Source organism: Megalopta genalis, chromosome 1 (assembly GCF_051020955.1).
Source record: "Megalopta genalis isolate 19385.01 chromosome 1, iyMegGena1_principal, whole genome shotgun sequence".
Classification (NCBI taxonomy): domain Eukaryota; kingdom Metazoa; phylum Arthropoda; class Insecta; order Hymenoptera; family Halictidae; genus Megalopta; species Megalopta genalis.
The window spans coordinates 32,462,013-32,482,136 of record NC_135013.1 but is presented as its reverse complement, the minus strand read 5'-3'; the positions used below and the strand labels follow the sequence as shown (position 1 = coordinate 32,482,136).

The following is a 20,124-nucleotide window of genomic DNA, read 5'->3' as shown; positions in this document are numbered from 1 at the left end:
AATGAAACTGAGAATCTTCCGGGAGGAAAAATTGATCGTTTCGCAGAAAAGGCCAGCTGCCCGGCACAAAGTTCTCTATCGGCGGATCCTCTTTTCGAGGACAGCCCGCGTGGATCCAGGATCCTGAAAAGAGCCGTTCGCTTGGAAACTGAGTCGAGTCCGAGCGGTGCAGGTCCGGGAGACGACGAGCGCGAATACAGGGAAATATATTCCGCGGGAACTGGTTTGATCGAATATTTTTCACTTCCGAAATTCCATGCGCGCCAGACACGAAAGCTCCGGCGATGACGACGACGACGACATCGCCGGAAGATCGCGTGCACCGGACTGCATATAAAGAGACTGCATTCTCCTCGAAAAATCGAAGCTCCGGGATTCCGGCGAGCGCGCTACCCCTTCCATTAAATACCGTCGTTCCCCCGGCATTTATTTCGTCGAGCTATCACTCACTGTTCATTGCACGCGACAAACAGAGACAAGTGTCCTCAGCTTCGAGGATAATAAAAATCCGATAGTGATTTTTATCGGTTGAAATTGATCCCCTGCTTTCCGTTTCGTTAACTTCGCAACTGATTCGCGATATTCGAGAATCTGCCTGGAACATTGCCGATCGTTTTTCCGTTATTGAATTGATTCGTCTTAGCTGGTGCTATGATCGGAGAAGCATGAATACGGAAATAAATGCGGAAAATGGCGAAAATAGATATTGAAAATGTCGAAATTGCCGAAAATAAATATGGAAAATGTGACAAATATCAAAAATGCCGAAAAGGACTGTTTAAGTATCGTCGTAAAGAAGAATTAAGCTTCTCGCAGATATAGTACTTTGCATACATTGCATACTTCATTAAATTATTGTTAATTAAAAGGTTGTATGTTGCACTGATTTTTCACTAGGCTTCGAAATTCAATTTTATTGCAATATGCTCGAACGAACTGAATTTTATTAGAATTTCTTTAGGATGCATTTATCATTTATATGCCATTTATCTTGCCGTCGATGAAGAAGACGGACGATCGAATCTCGAGAGGCAAATTGATCCGCGAAATGGTCGCAAAGAAGACCGCCGTGTGCAGAATTGTAGAGTTGGTCGTCGGTCGGCTGGTTGGTTCTCGTCGAATGGTGCAGACCACATTTCAACGGCACGTGTGCGCACCAAAACCGGGCGTCGTCAAAAGGATCAGGAGTGCCTGGTGGATGGACGCACACACTTGCACACGCACACACAGCCACGCGCGCATGCCGGAAGAATCCTCTTTGACCAATAGACGCGACGTTTAATTAATATCGTATCCCCCCGCGAGACATAACAAAGAGACCAAAAGAGATAGAGAGAAAGAGGGAGAGAGAAAGAGAGAGAAAAAAGAGAGAGAAACAGAGAGAGTAAGAGAAAAAGAGAGAGAGAAAGAGAGAGAAAGAGAGAGAGAGAGAGAGAAAGAGAGAGAGCAAAAGAGGAACAGAGAGAGAGAGAAAGAGAAAAAGAGAGAGAGAAAGAGAAAAAGAGAGAGAGAAAGAGAAAAAGAGAGAGAGAAAGAGAAAAAGAGAGAGAGAAAGAGAAAAAGAGAGAGAGAAAGAGAAAAAGAGAGAGAGAAAGAGAAAAAGAGAGAGAGAAAGAGAAAAAGAGAGAGAGAAAGAGAGATAAGGAGAGACAAAGAGAGAGAGCAAGAGAGAAACAGAGAGAGTAAGAGAAAAAGAGAGAGAGAAAGAGAGATAAGGAGAGACAAAGAGAGAGAGCAAGAGAGAAAAAGAGAGAGAGAAAGAGAGATAAGGAGAGACAAAGAGAGAGAGCAAGAGAGAAACAGAGAGAGTAAGAGAAAAAGAGAGAGAGAAAGAGAGAAAAAGAGAGAGAAACAGAGAGAGTAAGAGAAAAAGAGAGAGAGAAAGAGAGAGAAAGAGAGAGAAAGAGAGAGAGCAAAAGAGGAACAGAGAGAGAGAGAAAGAGAAAAAGAGAGAGAGAGAAAGAGAAAAAGAGAGAGAGAAAGAGAAAAAGAGAGGGAGAAAGAAAGAAAGAGGAAAGAGAAAAAGAGAGAGAGAAAGAGAAAAAGAGAGGGAGAAAGAAAGAAAGAGGAAAGAGAAAAAGAGAGAGAGAGAGATGATTTTGGTTTTTCATTTTCGCGTAGACAGAGCGCAGTCGTTATTTCGCAGCGCGGAAAAAAATATTCGAGAAATATTCTCTCGGAAAAACAGGGATTATTTCGTGTTTTTTCCAAACAGCCGACGGTATTCTGAAACTGTGTACAGAGAGAGAGAGAGAGAGAGAGAGAGAGAGAGAGAGAGGGAGAGAGAGAGAGAGAGAGAGAGAGCCGGGTTCAATGGTGCGGTAACGTGTTTCACTTTAATTATCTGGTACTTTTATACTTTTGGTCCGGTTTAGCGGCGTACGGCGCAGCGGTGAATCCGGTTACTGTGGGATGACCAATCGGCGTCCTTCGAATTTATAACTTTATATTTATCAAATAAGGAATATTAAATTGTCCGAATTCAGAAATAAAAGAATAAAAAGATTTAATATGAATTATATATCATATATTAATATGAATTATATCATATATTAATATGAGTATATTAATATATTAATATGAGTATATTAATATATTAATATATAATATAATATATTAATATGAATTATACCTCGATAAACACAAAATTAAATATATCCGGAAACAAACCAGAGGCACAGCAGCTGGTCACCGCACAGTAACCGGCTTCACTGCTCTATTCTTCGAAAGAAAATATTTACGGCGTTACCAATGGTGCCGGTTGACTATAAATTGTAAATTAGGCCTGGCATCGGACCAGTTGCTTTCTCCTGCTTTCTCGTGGATTAAATATTCGAAAAAAAGTTTTTAATTCAAAGACCACCGGTCGATCGATGCTCGTAGAGGGACAAAGAGACAAAAGGCATATTCGGGCAAAGAGCGAGCGAGCGATGAGAGAAAGGGAGAGAGAGAGGAGGCCGAATGCGTGTAAAGAGAGAGAGAGGAGAGGAGATGCTGCGGCCACTCGGTGGCTGGGAACTGCAAGCCTCCTCTTGGACACAGAGAGGAAACTCCGAGATGGCTTTGTGGGGCCGCGTTAAATTCGGCGAGCCTAATGGAGTCGAACGAAAACGGTGTTTGCACGTGGAAGCGGCGCGTAGTAATGAAACCTTTGACACGAGCTCCTCCCACGAAACAGGCCCATCTAGGATGCGCATTCGACGCGAAATTGCTCGTTCATTCGATTACAATGGGTCTCTACGTTTCTCTCTCCGGGCCGAGGACGAGAAAAGACCAGCGCCGAGGGACGCGCGCGGGACACTCGAACGCTGCTGGATCAGCTGCTCGAGCCTTCTGGATCGAGTTCTGCCGACACGAGAATCAACGAGAAATCCTGGGATCCGACGATAAGCCCAAATTAATTAAACAAACAATCGCGGAAAAAATTCGGTCCCCGGAAATTGAAGCTACGGCCGTTCTCTAGGTCCCGGGCGAAACGAGCCCGGCAGGTTGGTTATTGATTTTTCTTAATTATACATAGTAACCGAATACTGATCTTGGGCTACGCGCCACCCGGCCCCTGGGAAACGAACCCTTTCAATCAGTCACGGGTATCCCCGTCGAACTGTGTCTACTTTCCAACTTCGCCGCCTTTGTTGTACAAAGACTGCAAATTCTGAGAGCTAGTTTCGAAGCTCTTCGTCGGATGAAATTGCATTTACGTCCGGCTAAAGGCGATTGTTTTAAGAATAAATTGCTGGATCTTTGGATATTTCACGCTACAAAAATATATACCAAACGCATACATTTGTTCAGATTTTTAGCAAGTTTTATCATAAAAAATTGAAACGTGAAACAAATTTATCGAATAAATTCACCAGAAATGTATCTTTTTTTACGATTTCGATAATCGTGAATTAATCGATTCGGTACACGTTGCTTCGATCTGTTCCCTAAGCCTGCGTCAAAGACGACTTTTTTTCTTAATATTTTAGCTTTCCACATTTCGCATCATCTTCATTATTGTCCATTTTTCTAGCACGATCGAGCATGATCCTGTTTTCCAAGTGATCACTCTGTCTCCACGCGATACCCCATTTCCCGTCATTTTTGCCCGAGAAACGGTGCTCTCATTCGGTCGATGAGATTTTATTTAACGACGACTCTCTTTTAAGAATATTTTAGCTTCCCGCATTTCCTGTCCCTTCTCACCATCCTCGAGTTCTCTCGAACGATCCAGTGCGATTCGATTATCCAAGGGAACACCGTTTCCGCGAGCTGCTCCAGTTCCCCTAATTTTTGTCCAAAAAGAAAAAGAAAAAAAAAAGAAAAAATGGAACTTCCGTCGAACGGCTAAGGACTCGCCGGCGGAAATATTTAAAGAGACATCTTAGCGCGTCGTACTTTGTAGCCGTCGTCGGATCTTCCTGCTTATCATAAATTTTTGTAGGACGAGATCAGAGTTCCCGGGCGAACACTTTGTTTCCGCGTTCGCTAACTCGATAAAAGTCTCCCGCGAAACGCCAATAAACACGGGATATTGCAGCGCACGTGCATCAAAGGATCTCAATCTCCTGACAGCGTTCAACGAGAGACTAATTTATAGAATCCCAAAGAACTTTCAAGCTGGAATAACAACAAAAACAGGAGAGAATACGGGTCTGGAACTCTTTGTCCCAGGCCGGCGTTCTTCGAACGCTTCAACGTCGATTTTCATGGAGATAGAAAGAGACCGAAGGGTGATGGTAAGAGGGCAAGGAGGGAAGAGGGCACTTTTCTAACGTGTTCGAGCAGGGAACTGGTGGTCTTCGAGGATCGAGCCTTGTAAAACTGAAGTATGACGCGCGAGGATCCTGCTCCACTGGGAAAACTGCTTCCGGCGAAGCAGAACGAGCTTCCAGTAAAGAAAACCCCTCGTTCTCGTCGCGAAATTATTGCCTGTGGTGAGGCTTTGCTGGACGAGTAACGTAAACCCTTCGAGATTATTAACCTATCCTCGGCAACGACAGTCTCCATCGGCGTTTCGACAGTCTGTTTCCTGCTCTTTCGCCGATAACATTGTCCCGCAATCCGTGAGTTCAACCGAATCCCAAAAGATCCCACAACGTCGGAGCAACTTATTAAAAATATAATTGCATTAGACTCGCATAACAACTTCAACCACCGCCTCATTAAATCGATTACACCTCAGATTCATCGAATTGCGTAAAACAAATTCTTGCTTCCTTCCGCATTCTTTCGTTCGAATACTAATCCCTCGAATAAACTATCATCGGCGTAACGATGCAAATAAATTCTTCGAATAACATTTCGCTCGAATCCTCAACCGAATAAAATTCCTCGAACGAGATTTCATTCGAACAATATTTCGAACGAATACAATTCTGCGAATAAAATTTGACCCGTGATTCGATGCACGAGTGAAATACGTCCAACCCCGTTGCGCGTACATTGTGTTTCTCCGAGGAGAAAATTTCTCTGATAAGTATATACCCCGAGACCGGGCGTACATTATCCGCGAGCAATAATAAAAAGTAACCGAATGCATCGGTACGAGCTTTAATATTTTAAGAGCTCGCGGTACGCGCGTATTGCGAACCATTGGCAGACGTCCGAGAGGCTGTCGGCGAAGAAGGATCCAAAGAGTCCACGGGGGGTGTCTCTCGGGAGTCGGACAACTTAATCAGCAACAGCGTCCGTCTGGCGGCGCCGGACGAACGGGAACGAGACCGACACAGTTGCAAGGTAAACACGGTGCCGAACGAACGAATCAATGCAGGAATCAATATATCCGGGGCAGAGCATCGGCGGTGCCGGGGCGAGGGGTGCGCAAACAGCGTACAATCCGGCTACGGTTTCCGGGGGATGCAACAAGTCGCAGACTCCCCCGCGATCGCTTCGAGCGCAGCCGTGTCGTTGCTCTCTCGCCGCGATTGCTGCGGCTCCGGGTGCCCGGCCGGAGGTGCATCGTCGGGACGACGCGCGCCCCCGCGATGCACCGGGGCCGCGACGGGGACGCGAGCGAGATCGCAATCTCGTCCGTCGGCCGCGGTGCAACAAGGAAATCCCGACTGCCGACGACGCGGCACGTGGAATTGCAGCATGCAGTCTAGACTCGATTCAGACGATTTCGGTTCCCGAACGACGACCGTAACTTTCCTCGACCCGGTTTCCCGCGATTCCGTCCACCCTGGCGACCGGACGGCTGCCGCCGCCACCTTGGACCGCAGATTTTATGCATTTATTTGCACAACCCCGATGCACCGGAACCCGGCGATTCCGGCGGAACGTTCAGAAACGTTTGCAGAAATTGTTACGTCCCCCCCCCCCCCCGGAACGTTCCCGCGACTCTAATCGCTGGACAGGGGGGACTTTATTTGCGACGAGAAATGAACGGAAGCAATATACATGGAAGAGGGAAGCGGTCGGAGAGATTTAAAAATGTCGCCGCGTCATTCGGATTTGATTAAAATTGTTGGAGAAGGAACGAAACTTTTAATTGGCTGCTGCCTCTTGCGATTCGCGCGGACAATCTTGCATCTCGCGCAAAGATCCGCCGTCTACTTAATCACCGTGAGATAATCTATACAGGCGTACGCATCTAAAAGTAACCGCGAATGAACAACAAAGAGAATCCTCGGCTTTCTCGGTATCCATTAGTTGTCGAGATGATCTATGAAATAGAGGCGCGCTGCTTCGAATATTTCAGCTTCGTTAAGAGCCCATCGAACGATAAAGTCGCAATTTTCGCGAGGCAACTTGAAGAAACGAGAGATTCTGCAGTTTGAACGTCGGCGGATTAATTTTCGCTTCGTCGCACTCGGCACGGGTCGGGAACTTAGCTCAGTCTAATCGTCGAGAAATCGCGATCGATCGGAATCGGGGGTTGTTTTCGCGTCGATTAAGAACAGAAAGGGGTGAAGGAGAGGCGCGTCGGCGGCACCGGAAGGATGCATGGATCGTAAGCCGGGATTCAGACGGAGGCTGTACTAGGGAACAGTGTCGAATCTGGACTCCCAGGCTCCGTCGATCGATGCCCGGGGCACGCTTCTATATATAACCACCCCTGCTATCCACCTCCCTCTCTTTCTCCTGCCGCCCAGCCAGCCCGCTGTCTCACCCCCTCCCCCTCTCGTCCTCTTTCTCCCGCTGTCTCTCCTGTTCGCCTACGTTTTCGACCTGCGGGTCCTGGTGCCGCGCCGCCATGCCACCTGGCTCCCCTGCGAGCCGCCAGCCAGCCAGCTCGAACCCCGGTAGCCTCAACCCCGTTCCTTCGATTTTTCGTTCCCTACCCTCTTCGGCTCCGAGCCGAAAAAACCGAAAGAAGATAGGCGGAAGGCGTCTCGAAAAATCGCGGCCGCGAAGCGCCGCGCCGTTGTCCTCGGCGCTCGAGCGCCTTAAATAACCTCGCGTTCATTTGCTAATTAATTCTTCTTTCTGTTTCTCGGATCGCGGCGGTTCGCTTTGTTCTCGGCGCATTGTTCCTCGAGCTCTCCGCCGACGCGCGCGCGCGCCATTCTCAGACATTTTGCTGTCCCGAGAGACAATGTACGGCGTTTCCCGCACGCCGTTCCCTCCACCGATAAGTCCCGATGATAAACTCGCCGAACGGATCTCATTTTGCCAGAATCGTTTCGAAAGAAGTTATCGGCAAGTTCGCCGGATCTCGGTTTTAACCCCGTCGCCGCCGAATTAGCATAGTCGCGGGAACGCCGCGCCGGTTCGACGGCAGCGATGCTCTCGCGAATCACCACCCTCTGGTTGCATCGATTCCGCGCATTCCAATTGTCCGTGTCGCTGGCGTATAATAAAGCGACGCGGAGAGCATTCCGCGTTTTATCGCAACATGCATGCACACATCGAACGCGAGAAAAATGGGTCGAATTCGAACGGGAGACGGCGTACTGGGAAAAAAAAGGGCTATCGAAAAATCGCCGACAGATAAAACGGCGCGAGGCGAGCGACGGGTTTTCGATGAAAATCAGATGCTCCGGCGTGGACCGATGAAATTGAAACACTTTGTTTCTTCGCAGATTTTTATTCACTCGTTAACGGGCCGCGGGTTTCCGGCGCAAATTCGAATGCGATGAGCGAGATTTCCGTTTCGATTTCATTCGACGAATTCGTTCGATTCGGAATTTTTCGCAGAATACAGTAAATTCTCACGAATGTTTCCTTCAGCTTTCTCCTTCAGCTTGCACAAAAATTGAGCATTTAGGAACGATCGTTCGAGCCACGCGACACATTTCTTATACAGGGTGTTCCAAAAATGTCTCGCAATCCGAAAGTAACGGGTTCCTCGGGTCATTTGAAGTAACTTCTTCCTTTACAAAAATTTTCTCCGAGGCACCATGAACGAGTTATTAACGAAAAACAGAGACCAATGAGAGGCGAGCTCGGCTGGCGCGAGGCGACCGAGCCAATGACCGGAACTGGGCTTCGTGCGCTGGTTGGCTGGGCCTCGCATCAGCCTCGCCTCGCGTCAGCCGTACTCGATTCTTATTGGTCACTGTTTTCCGTTAATAACTCGTTAACGGAGCCTCGGAGAAAATTTTTGCAAAGGAAGAAGTTGCTTCAAATGATCTGAGGAACCCGCTATTTCCGGATTGCGAGACATTTTTGGGACACCCGGTCGATTGCCTTGATCGGCTCGAATAATCGTATCTCCCCAAATTGTCCAAACTTTCGTTCGCAAAGCTGAAGGAAAATTAAGGACAATTTTCGCGCAAAAATTTCGTCCTCCCACCGATGACGACAGCGAACTGGCACTTTACCAGGAATACCGTCAAACCGGATTCCGTTCGCCGTTTCGTTTTGGCTGCGTTGATCGACGCGAACGCGTCCGCGTTTTCTGTTCGGCGAGAACAGCGACGCGTCGAAAGCTGTGTAATTTCTGCGCTGCCATTACGGCAACGAATCTCGAAGATCCATCGGGAACACCGCGGACAGGCCTGGCCGAGTGGCGCGGCGGAGATTATCAATTCCTCGTATATCAATCAATTTGCACGTCCGGCCGCGCAAAACGCGTAAACATCGGCGCCCGGCCGATTCCGCGAGCCCGCCCGCGAGCTACTTTACCAGATTAATCCGAATCGAGGCCGGATACGCCGACATCGCTAATTACCCATGAACGAACGAACGAACGAACGATCCGGTATCGGGGCTCTCCTGTTGCGTGCGACTCGATTCGATCCGGGCTCGGCGTTCGATCCAACCCCTCGTTCCCAGCCCGTTCGCGAACCCTCGACGGCTCCTGAACCCGTGTTCGGCGACCGAGCACCTAATTAGCATAACGTCACGATAAAGCCGGCCATGGTCCACGAATCATCGTAATTGACTCGGAAGCCCGAATCGCGAGAATCTCGTACTGGCCTTGCTTCGACACTCTGTGGATAGACGGTATCGGTGTCCGCAATGTTCAGCTTCACTTTGACACGTGATCAGCAATTTTCTTCCGCCACCCGTCGAGCTTTCTTATTGCACTTAATCGGAGTCGACGTCGGACGTCGATTATTTCGCGATCGCTTTTGCAATTGATTGCGAAATGTAATCGGAATCGTTAATCGATTAATCGTTGTTGGAACGAGTCAGTGATCGTTATTGCGTTCGATAATTATTGTCATTGATCGGAAATCTGTAATCACGGACGATTGATTAATTTATATTCTCTCGTCGATTGCTATTGGGTCCGGATAAGGGGCCCGAATGGAACAAGTCTTCCGTTGAGAAATGAAATACTATTTTCTAAAAACTATTCGGAATTGGTATCAATTACCGTAATAACAAAATCATGACCGTCGATTACATTCGCTACGATTACTTAAGTTATACATTAATCACGATTACTCGATTACTTAGTCATCGTGGCCATTAATCGTGGACACGATCTCGCTTTAACCGTAATCGTTAATCACTCGACGGATAACTTTTAGCCCAACTCTGCACTTAATTAGCTCTTTGACGTGCACGCGGAACAGGCTCGAAAGTTTGATACATTCGTCAAAATTGGAAAATCGAATTGCAATCGCGTCGATTACTTTTTCAATATTATTCTGAATCGGCTTCGCCGATCCTAATCGAATCGGGAAAATGCGATGGATCAGCGTGAAAAATGAATTTGCAAATCCAAGCAAAAATAATTCAGGTTTCAACGGAAGTAAAAGTATAAATTTAGACAACCAGCGAAGACGGAGTAGTCGCATGATGCTCCTAAAATGATAACTCGGAAAATACCCTGGGTTTTAGCTAATTAGCATAACGTCGCGAGGTCGGCCTTGGTTCGCAAGATCATAATCGACTAGGAGCGAACTCCGTATACTACTCGCTTTAATCCCGCGCGGTATAACGAGTCAGACACATTGCTATCATTTCAAACATAATCCACTAAATAATATGTATAATAAATGTTATTAGTTTTTTCTGGATCGAAACAAAACTTGATTCATCTGCTATCAAAATATGCTATCAAAATGAAAGTAAATTGGAACATTCGAGATATAAATAATTGTCTCGTTCTATCAGAGAAATTATTAAGGACAATTAATCATAATGCAAGGAGTTAACAGTCGGAAGAAGAGCGATATTAACGATGTACGGATGACTATATTCAACTCTATTCAGCTGACCAGTTTTATAAACATATTTTGGCGACTCATATTATAGTGGTCCATTATATGATTATTATTATTATTGTTAATATTATATGACCTAATATATTACATGATATTATTACTATTATTATTATTATTATACGACCTAATATAGTATATGATATTATTATTATTATTAATATTATATGACCTAATATATTATATGATATTATTATTATTATTGTTATTATATGACCTAATATATTATATGATATTATTATTATTATTATTATTATTATTATTATTATTATTATTATTATTATTATTATTATTATTATATGACCTAATATATTGTATGATATTATTATTATTATTAATATTATATGACCTAATATATTATATGATATTAATATTATATTAGCGACCCATCGACCTCCTTATCGCGCCACTAATACTAAAGTGTATTCCTGTGGAACATCGAAGCACCGGTTCGCGAATTAGGTTGAACGTTCGCGATTGGTTCGCGAACGATCGCTGTTCCCGGAGTCGTCCCGAGAGGATTTTATTCCGTGGACGCGCGGTGCACCCGGAAACACGAGATATCACGGGGTTGATGACAATACGAGCTGCAGCCTTACATGTGCCGAATGTGGTTGTACAGATTCGTGGCTACGCGTGCGGATACATTTAACGTGCAACGGGTGGTTAATTTGTCCGCGCGCGAACTCCGTTTAACGTTCCGTTCGTTCGACAGTTTCGAGAACCTTCTTCGCGTACAAGAATCCTTCGATACGATCAACGCGACGTTGCACTCTCGAGAAATGCGATTCTCAAGAGAAGCGGTTTCCTCTGTTACCAGATTTTCCGTGGAGGGGAAAGTATCTTTTTCCCGCGACGCAAAATCGGAGGCGCGTCAAAGACGCGTCGTCGCCGTATCGACGAGAGCAACCACGACGGCCGATTCGACGACGAGAGAAACAGCGATTCGTTTCCTTTATTTCTTTTCAATTCGTTCGTTTCCAGACACCCTGTACTTGTCGTGTCGCCGCGTGCACCGCAACGTTCGTGTTAACCCGCCCTCTGATCCAATCAAACGCCGACACAATAGCGAGGATCGCGCTTTGTATATAATGCCACGAGAAGGAACCGTGGACACGTTGCGAAACATCGGACAGGGAGCGAGAAAGAGAACGAAACAAAGAGATTACACTTGGAATCGATGCGCGACGGGATCGCCCGGCGATCAAAATTCAGAACAGGGCGGCCCCGAGGTCCGCGAGCAAGAAAATCCTGGGGAACAAATTGAAAGAACGAATTTACAGAATTCAGATCGAAATTTTTTACGAAATTCGAATTGATATTATTTTTATCGGTCTTTCGTGTACAGCGGACTGATTATGTAACCGGTGGTGCGCGATTGGGAGGGGTGGGGGAGGGGGGCTGATTCTACGAGGGAAAATAGGTCGAAAATATGGGGCGAAATTAAATTCATTTAAGGCACCGTTTTCGAGGAAAATTACGTTGGAAAAATAATACTATTGAATAGGAATCAAGTGGCGCGTCTGGCCATGACATGCCAATTCTACTTCTCGTCATACTGCAAACCGCGCGAACGCGCGACGCATCTTCCGGCTCAGTTTTCTCGTAAACAAAGCAATGGAATTAAAAATGTTATTCTATTTTCTTCGACTTATTTTCGCGCGTGGAACCCCTCTCCTTCTCCGTATGTGCCCGCTAAATTTGTGCACAAAAATGCACAATACGAGAAGAGGAGATCCGATTATTCGAGCATTGCGACTCATTTTTATAATTGTGGACAATTTATAACTATAAAAATAAACCACAAGGCTCGAATAATCGTGTCTCTCCTCTTCCGAAATTGTCCATTTTTGTGGCCAATCTGGGCGTCAATTAGAGAGAGATTACTGTATAATTTTTATGCTTGCTATCAATCGGTAACTATAAAAATGTACTCGCGAGGCTCGAATAATCGTATTTCTCCTCTTCCGAAATTGTCCATTTTTGTGAACAATCTGAGCGTCAATTGGAGAGAGATCACTATAATTTTTATGCTCTGCTAACAATCGGTAACTATAAAAACGTACTCGCGAGGCTCGAATAATCGTATTTCTCCTCTTCCGAAATTGTCCATTTTTGTGAACAATCTGAGCGTCAATTGGAGAGAGATCACTATAATTTTTATGCTCTGCTAACAATCGGCAACTATAAAAACGTGCTCGCGAGGCTCGAATAATCGTATTTCTCCTCTTCCGAAATTGTCCATTTTTGTGAACAATCTGAGCGTCAATTGGAGAGAGATCACTATAATTTTTATGCTCTGCTAACAATCGGTAACTATAAAAACGTGCTCGGGAGGCTCGAATAATCGTATCTCCTCTTCCGAAATTGTCCATTTTTGTGAACAATCTAAGCGTCAATTAGGGAGAATCTACTGTACATCCATCGTTGCCGAAATAGAGCTGGAAAGTCGATCGAGAAAAGGTGATCGAACTTCGAAGATAATTTTCAGATAAAAATTTAGAACGTTTCGGTAAAAAATACTGACGTGATATTAAAATCGTAGAAAGAGTCTGCCGAAGCTTGCGGTAAAAATAGCGTCGAGCTGTTACAATAGGTCGGTCAAGCATTGTTTCTGCGAACCGAATAATCCGTCGACCGTGACAAACTGTTATTGTTTAAAATATGCTCCGGTTACCGTCGATCGTATCGGTCGATAATTTCGTTCGCGACGCGGCGTCGACGGAGTTTGCAAATGGTCGAAGCCGGAAAAGGCGGAAAAGGCACGGAGGACGGAAAAGGCCGAGGAATTCGAGGATTAGAGGGGGCTGCTCGATTTCGATTTCGTTCGCGACCCAGACCTCCGTCGGTCGCGTTATCGGCCATCTAAATGGCCGAGGACGAGGAAAGAAGCGAGCGTTGGGCACCGTTGAAAAATTGGAACGGTACTCGCGCAAAGTGATCTTTATTTAGACTGGATTCGCACGCTTCATCGGGGCCGTTTCGGTTATCAGCGAGGGATCTCCGTGTTTGCGGACGAACACCTCGCCGCTGCCGGATGTCCAGGAGGAATTACGTGTGCATGCTTAAGGATTGTGTATAGCCCGAGGTAGGGAGGAAGATCCTAATCGAGAGCCGGGAACCATCGAGTCACGAGAAAGCACGCATTCTCCGAGGAATAAGTTCCTTCTGCGTGCACACGCTTCGACCCCGCGCTTCGTATTCCGCGCGTTTCTCGCTTCGCGTTAGCTTCCACGTTGATTTATGAGCGACGTTATTCTTTGATCGGCTTTAAAAATTGTTACATTTGTGAACAAATTCTATCGGGAGATGTTTTTGGATCCTTTTCAACATTCTGGCTTCAGTTTTAGTTTCAGCTTGTTTCGTTGACAGCGCCACATCGACACGTTTATGACCTGATTTCTATAATTCTTGTTCAGGAAGGAAGCACTTGATACTCGTTTCGATCGGCGATATTCAATAAGTCTCGCCGGGAACGGATAATCTCGCGGGGGGGAAAGTTGAACCGCTGTTCCAGACTCGACGCGAACTTTCGCCATTCTCTTATTTCGCCGACCCAATTTGCAAACAATTTGCAAAGTCGCATACGTGCGCACGTTTGATTTAAACGATGCCACAGCAAATTCCACGACAAAAGGAAAAGCGCATGCACTTTGCACCTGCGGGAACTTCGTTCGAGGTCACTTTACTCGAACCGCGCTCGCGAAAAAGTAACTTCAAAGACCCTCGTTCCGCGCGATGTTTTGTCGGCGAGCTCTCGCTCGGCCGGGAACGTTCGACGGGTCTTTGCGAGAGAACGGACAATCTCGCACGGAAAAATCATATTATTCTGCGGCGTGGACCTCGGAGGGCGAGCTCGCGATAAAAAATAAATAGTAACGGAGGAAAGAAAGAATTGCCGCGGCCGAATCGCCTGGATAGCGTTCGGTGTACACGCGACGAGCACCGTGAAGTCGGCAGAAAAAAGAACGGAACACATTTTCCCGTGTCGGTTCATTTTTCTTTGTCGCTGCGTTCTTTTTTCCGCCGATTAAACGCGGGACGAAATCTCGGTTCGGTATAAGTAAATCCTAGATAAAGCCGGCGGCACGATAAAACGACGGTTGCTGTTAAGCGTGGGCGGGCAGATGAATGGGGAAAGAGAGAGACGAAGTCGTCGCGAAGTCGTTAGTCACTTTATGAGCTCTCGTAAGAGCTACGGTCTTGGAGCCGGGAACGCCTGAAACGTCCATTTCTGACGTATCTTTGCGTCGACGAGTGCTTATGGTCTAGCTGTACAGAGTATCCCAAAATTGTTCTATAAACGGGGACTGAGGGGTTCCCGAAGTCGTTTGAAGTAACTTTTTCCTTTACGAAAATGCGATCCGTGGCTCCGTTTGCGAGTTATCAACGAAAAACGGTGACCAATGAGAGGCGAGCTTGGCTGGCGCGAGGCGACCGAGTGGTCGAGGCCGAGTCCCGCTGATTGGCTCTGCCGCCTAGCGCTAGGCGAGCTCGCCTCTCATTGGTCACCGTTTTTCGTTAATAACTCGTAAACGAAGCCACGGATCGCATTTTCGCTGAAGAAAAAGTTACTTCAAATTACCTCGGGAACCCCAACTTTCTCGCTTGTACAATAATTTTTGGACACCCTGATTACTTGGATGTTTTCTTTTTCGTAAACCGTGGAATGAGAATTCGATCATGACAAAAAGCCAATCGACCGTAGAAATTGCAGATTTCGCCGATAATTGAACTGTTTTGCGACACGTCTCGTTTGGTACTTTTAGCGTTTGCAATTTCCACTTTGCAACGGTTTGCTTTTCGTTACACGTTTTCCGGCGCACGGGGAAATATTTTGGCGAATCGAATGGTAATTCTTCCGGCCAAACGACTGCCGCGCACCGGTTAATCGAAAGCAGGAGAACCCGGCGGAATTAATTTCCAGAAACGTGCCGCCGCCGCGGCGGCGTCCCTTTGGGAACGCGACCTTTTGGAAACGCGTACAAAGACTTTGAACCGGCCGCGGACATCCGGCAAAGCGTCTCAATTAACATTCCGAAAGAATAACGCCGACACGCTTCACGTTGAATGTTCGACGATCGTAAAGTCCGGCTCGATCTCGCGAAACGAGCTACACCCGCTCGGGGAACAGACCTCTCGATGCTGCTGTTGCTCGCTTTTCCGGCCACTCCGACCACTTCCTCCTCCATTTTCCACTGGCCACTCTTTTCACTTATTCTTTTTGCGTTTCGCCTCTCTCTCTCTCTCTCTCTCTCTCTCTCTCTCTCTCTCTCTGCGATATGTTTGCGAGTCGCGTGTTACGAGAGGCTAGCAGCCAAAGACGAGACTCCGCGCAGCGGACTGTGAATCCGCTTCCTCCGGCCAGAATTCAATATCTTAGGCTTAATACATTGAAAAAAAGTTCGTTTCACTGTACACTAAGGAGGCTCGAAAACGCCTAAATCCAATATATATTGTTCACTTTTCTGACGATTAGAGCGCACAAAAATTGCGAAAAAAGTGTTGTCCTCGTACAAAGTGCAGGTCGCCTCGATTTTTTTAAACGTCAACACGTATTTTCGAGTTGGTAATATCCCAGCCGGCGTCGAGACGAATTCAACGACCTACTATACTATAATCTTGAACCTTGGATCAACGTTAAAACAATTTTGCTTACGGAAAGCGAATTCCCAGACCACTTTGCGCCGTCCGTCCGTCCGAAAGAGAAACGCTTCCGATTAATTTCGCGTGCCACGAGACCGTCGCGAATTTTTGTTATCTTCTCAATTTTCGCGAATTCCTTTCTTCCCGTCCTCTCTCTCTCTCTCTCTCTCTCTCTCTCTTTCTCTCTCTCCCGCATCCTTCTATCCGCTTTCTTTCTCTAATTCTCCTCTAATCGTCCCGCGTCCGGTTAAACTGCAATTTACCGTCAATTTTTGCAAATTATTCTCCGTCGGGTGAAAAACAGAATTAAAAGGGAAGCCCGGCGATGCAACAGAGATTCGTAAATTGCAAACGAATGCCCAGAGCGCGCGGGCAGGGGCGCGCGCGCGAAAAAAACACAATATTTAACGAGCCCCTGCTGCCCGGACTCCGGGAAGCAGCTTATTTTTTGCGCGGACGCGCGGCAGCGTGCAAAACTATATCCGTTCGCAAATAATCGGAGAATTATCGTCTTTCGGGATGCCCGGCCCGTTGTTTCGAACGGCGACTATCGACCGAGGTTTTAGGCGCAGCGGACAACAAAATAGCGGCGCGCGTGTATTCCGTTTCTACGCACGTTGCAACCATTGATAGCGGAACGGGGAAACACGGAGCCGCGGGGAACAAAGGGATGACGGATCGCGGCCGATATCTGTCGAATAATGGTTTGGAAAACGATTTCTGCGTTTCAAGAGAGAGAGAGGTGGCAAACGCTTCGCGTCTCTAATTTCTACAGCGACGTCCGCTAATGAGACCGGAGCATTTATGGAGCCCGGGCACCCTGAACACGTGATCGTTCGCAAACCTTCGGACACCGTTGCAAGGCGCAACCACAACGGCGGCTGTGGCAGCTGAATATTTTTTTTAACCCTAGAAAGATAACCATATGACAACGTACGTAAAAGATAACCATACGCTTCAGAGGCGCATGCTTTTCTAAGGCGTCAATTTTATACTAACAATGGATATTTATTTAAGTTAATCTAGTCATTTTAAAGGTTTGGCATTATTGTAAAAATAAAATGCATTTATATTATATTTTTTTATATTTTAAGTAATTTTAAACTTAAATCACTAGACCTCTATGAAAAATTAACAAAAATCAACAGTCTTCGGTTTATGGGAACAAATCCCGTAAAATATCACAAAAAATAGTGTTTTATCCTTACAAACTAGTAGACTATAATATAATCAGTGTAAAAAAAACTATAATATTATAAAAAATTTCTTTAGAGACAGTCATGACAAACGTCTTTCTTGTGTCCACCACAAACTGTCTTTTTGCATTTGGCACAGGTCATCTTTGACATTCTTTTCTTTTTAGACGTGCAAAGACTGCAATAACGCCTTTTTTTGGCTGAGGGTTCTTCTTCATCATCTGTGGAAGCCTGTACAGCAGATTTTGGAAGAATATTTTCAATGTTGCTTCGCACATGCCTTGGCAAAGTGGGTGCTTCCAGTCTTTGCGTCATCCACGGTGCAGTCAGTTGTTTATTTCGCAGGCGCCTCTGCGACGTAGATTATCTTTCTCGGGTTAAGCCGCGGGTTAGCTGGCCGTCGCGACCTCCGGTAATCGGGCCCGAATTGATTTCCACGAACGGCTCGTTCGAGCCCGACTTTTCCGTACAACGTTGTTGTTATGTCGGCCTACGGACGCACCCTTGCAGGTAAATATGTACACCCGGCCCCCGTCGCTGGTCAATTAACACCTTGTCTGTCGCGCCGCGCCGCCCTCGCAAACGCGCGAACACGCGAACGTTCCTCCGGATTTAAATCTGGGTCAATTATCAAATGAATGAGATATATGCAGGCGGGCGGCGTTCAAGAGCAACGACGAATTTAAACTTTATCTCGAATTCCATCGTTCCCAGTTATTTTTTGATTGCCCAAATTAAATGCCACGTCGGAACGCACACAATCCGGTAACAGTGTTTCACACTTCAATTTATTGTACGAAACGGCTGATAAGAGGAAAATGTCCTTTTTTTTCTGCGCTTAGAATGTCTAGCTCGTTTTTGTTTTTTTTTGTAACATCGAGCAATTACATCGGAAAATTCTGTTCCGTTCGAACATCGTCGCTAATTGAGCCGTTTATTTTGAAAATGGCATAAGTCACTTTGTTTTTAGGTCGATATATTAGGGGGACCGGAAAGTAATGTCGTTTCTGCGCATATTTATCTGTTCGAATTTAATGTGAACAAACGACAGAACTTTCCGGTCCCCCTAATATTTAAGGGTTTGCGTTTTAACATGTTTAAAAATATGGATGTTGTTGTTATCTCAGGATACTGATATTTTTCTCGGTATAAATAATTTCGTATAAACATTAAAAATCACCGCTTTTCATTACAGTAAAATGACTCTTGTGCCACTTTCAAAATAAACGGCTCAATTAAGAATGCGAGAACGTTGATCAGCCCTTTTGTGTTCCGAAAACCGGCGGCAATTATGTAAATAATAGGCGCGCAATGTTATAATCATAGCTGAAGGGGGGGGGGGGTATGTTGATTTCGGATCAGTTAACAGTATGGTTGTTCCGTGCGTATCTATCGATGTATACGCGGAACCAGAATTACTTCGTGTGCTGCGAGATACGGATATTATATATCCGTCGTGAACAGATAACAATGTTCGTTGTACAATGACGAGTATACTCGTCGTGGAGAAAATAGATCGAGAACTTTGCTGGTTACACGGTTGAATAAAAAATACTATGATCAAGAAACACAATGAGAAAAAATAAGAATCGAGACTCTCTACAAAGAAATTCAATTTTCACCAGCAAATATTTGTTTAGTTCGTGTAAACAAAAAATGTTTAATTCCAAATATGCATGACTTGTGTTCCGTTTTCAAAGTTTCATTCCTCCACGATCGAAATGTATAAAATGAAGCGGACGTACAATGAATAAAACTTGTGCTTTTCTATTTATATTCTATAAAATTATAAAATATCAAACGAGTAAAGTGTATATTGTCGCGGAGAGAAAATAACGCGCGACGGGATGATCAAACGATTTTCTGTGTATGAGCCGTTCATTTTGAAAGTGGCATAAGTGGTGATTTTTTAATGTTTATACGAAATTATTTATACTGAGAAAAATATCAGTATCCTGAGATAACGAATACAAGTAAATCTTCTCGAAAGTTAGCATCCATATTTTTAAACGTGTTCAAACGCAAACCCTTGAATATGTCGACTTAAGAACAAAGTGACTCATGCTACTTTCAAAGTAAACGGCTCATATATATATACATATATATGAAACAAGTAAAATTCGAATTCGAGAAACACTCACCTTCCAGTACCTGTGGCAACTCGGTTGACGCCGTAGGGACGTGGAAGCGGAATCTATCCGTCAGCTGGCCATCATAGTAATCGGTGCTCGACGACCCTCCGCCACTGCTAATAATTCACTGTCACAAAACGTGTCACCATAACGCCGCGATATGTCATCGCGTCGCGCGTCGCCGCGATACCTAAAAGCCGGGGGAACACGATCACGATCGCGACGGCGACCGCGATCGGCAACTTAAACGGAATGGCAGATTTATCGGCCGCGGACCCGTCGGACCAACGTGAAAACGAACAAAACGAAACAACACTATCAAACTCTACGCAGCTACAGTTTAGCCCTCGACGGTCGCTACACTAACTGCCGCTTCTTCGCTTGAATTTCGACCACCCCGGCCGCCGCGGCCATCCCGGCCAATCACGGCCGACCATTTCAACCCCTCCCACCGACTCCCCCACCGCGAATCAAGCGTGAACTCACCGTGATCCCGCCACTTTTCTCGATCGCCTTTCTTCGATCACCATGATTTCTACCGTC

At 45.8% G+C, this 20,124-nt stretch overlaps 1 protein-coding gene across 21 annotated transcripts in view; it reads right to left on the bottom strand.

Moving 5' to 3' along the window:
- cac (calcium voltage-gated channel subunit cacophony) overlaps positions 1–19,915 on the bottom strand; it is a 248,293-nt gene extending 228,378 nt beyond the window's left edge. For 9 of the 21 annotated variants that reach the window (XM_076525764.1, XM_076525751.1, XM_076525748.1 and 6 more), the window contains exon 1: positions 19,591–19,912. The gene's annotated coding sequence lies outside the window, so the exon portion shown is untranslated. Of the gene's footprint in view, positions 1–19,590 lie in introns of all 21 variants that reach the window. The other 12 variants (XM_076525766.1, XM_076525756.1, XM_076525755.1 and 9 more) reach the window with 4 other exon arrangements.
- Between the last annotated feature and the right edge of the window lie 209 nt (positions 19,916–20,124).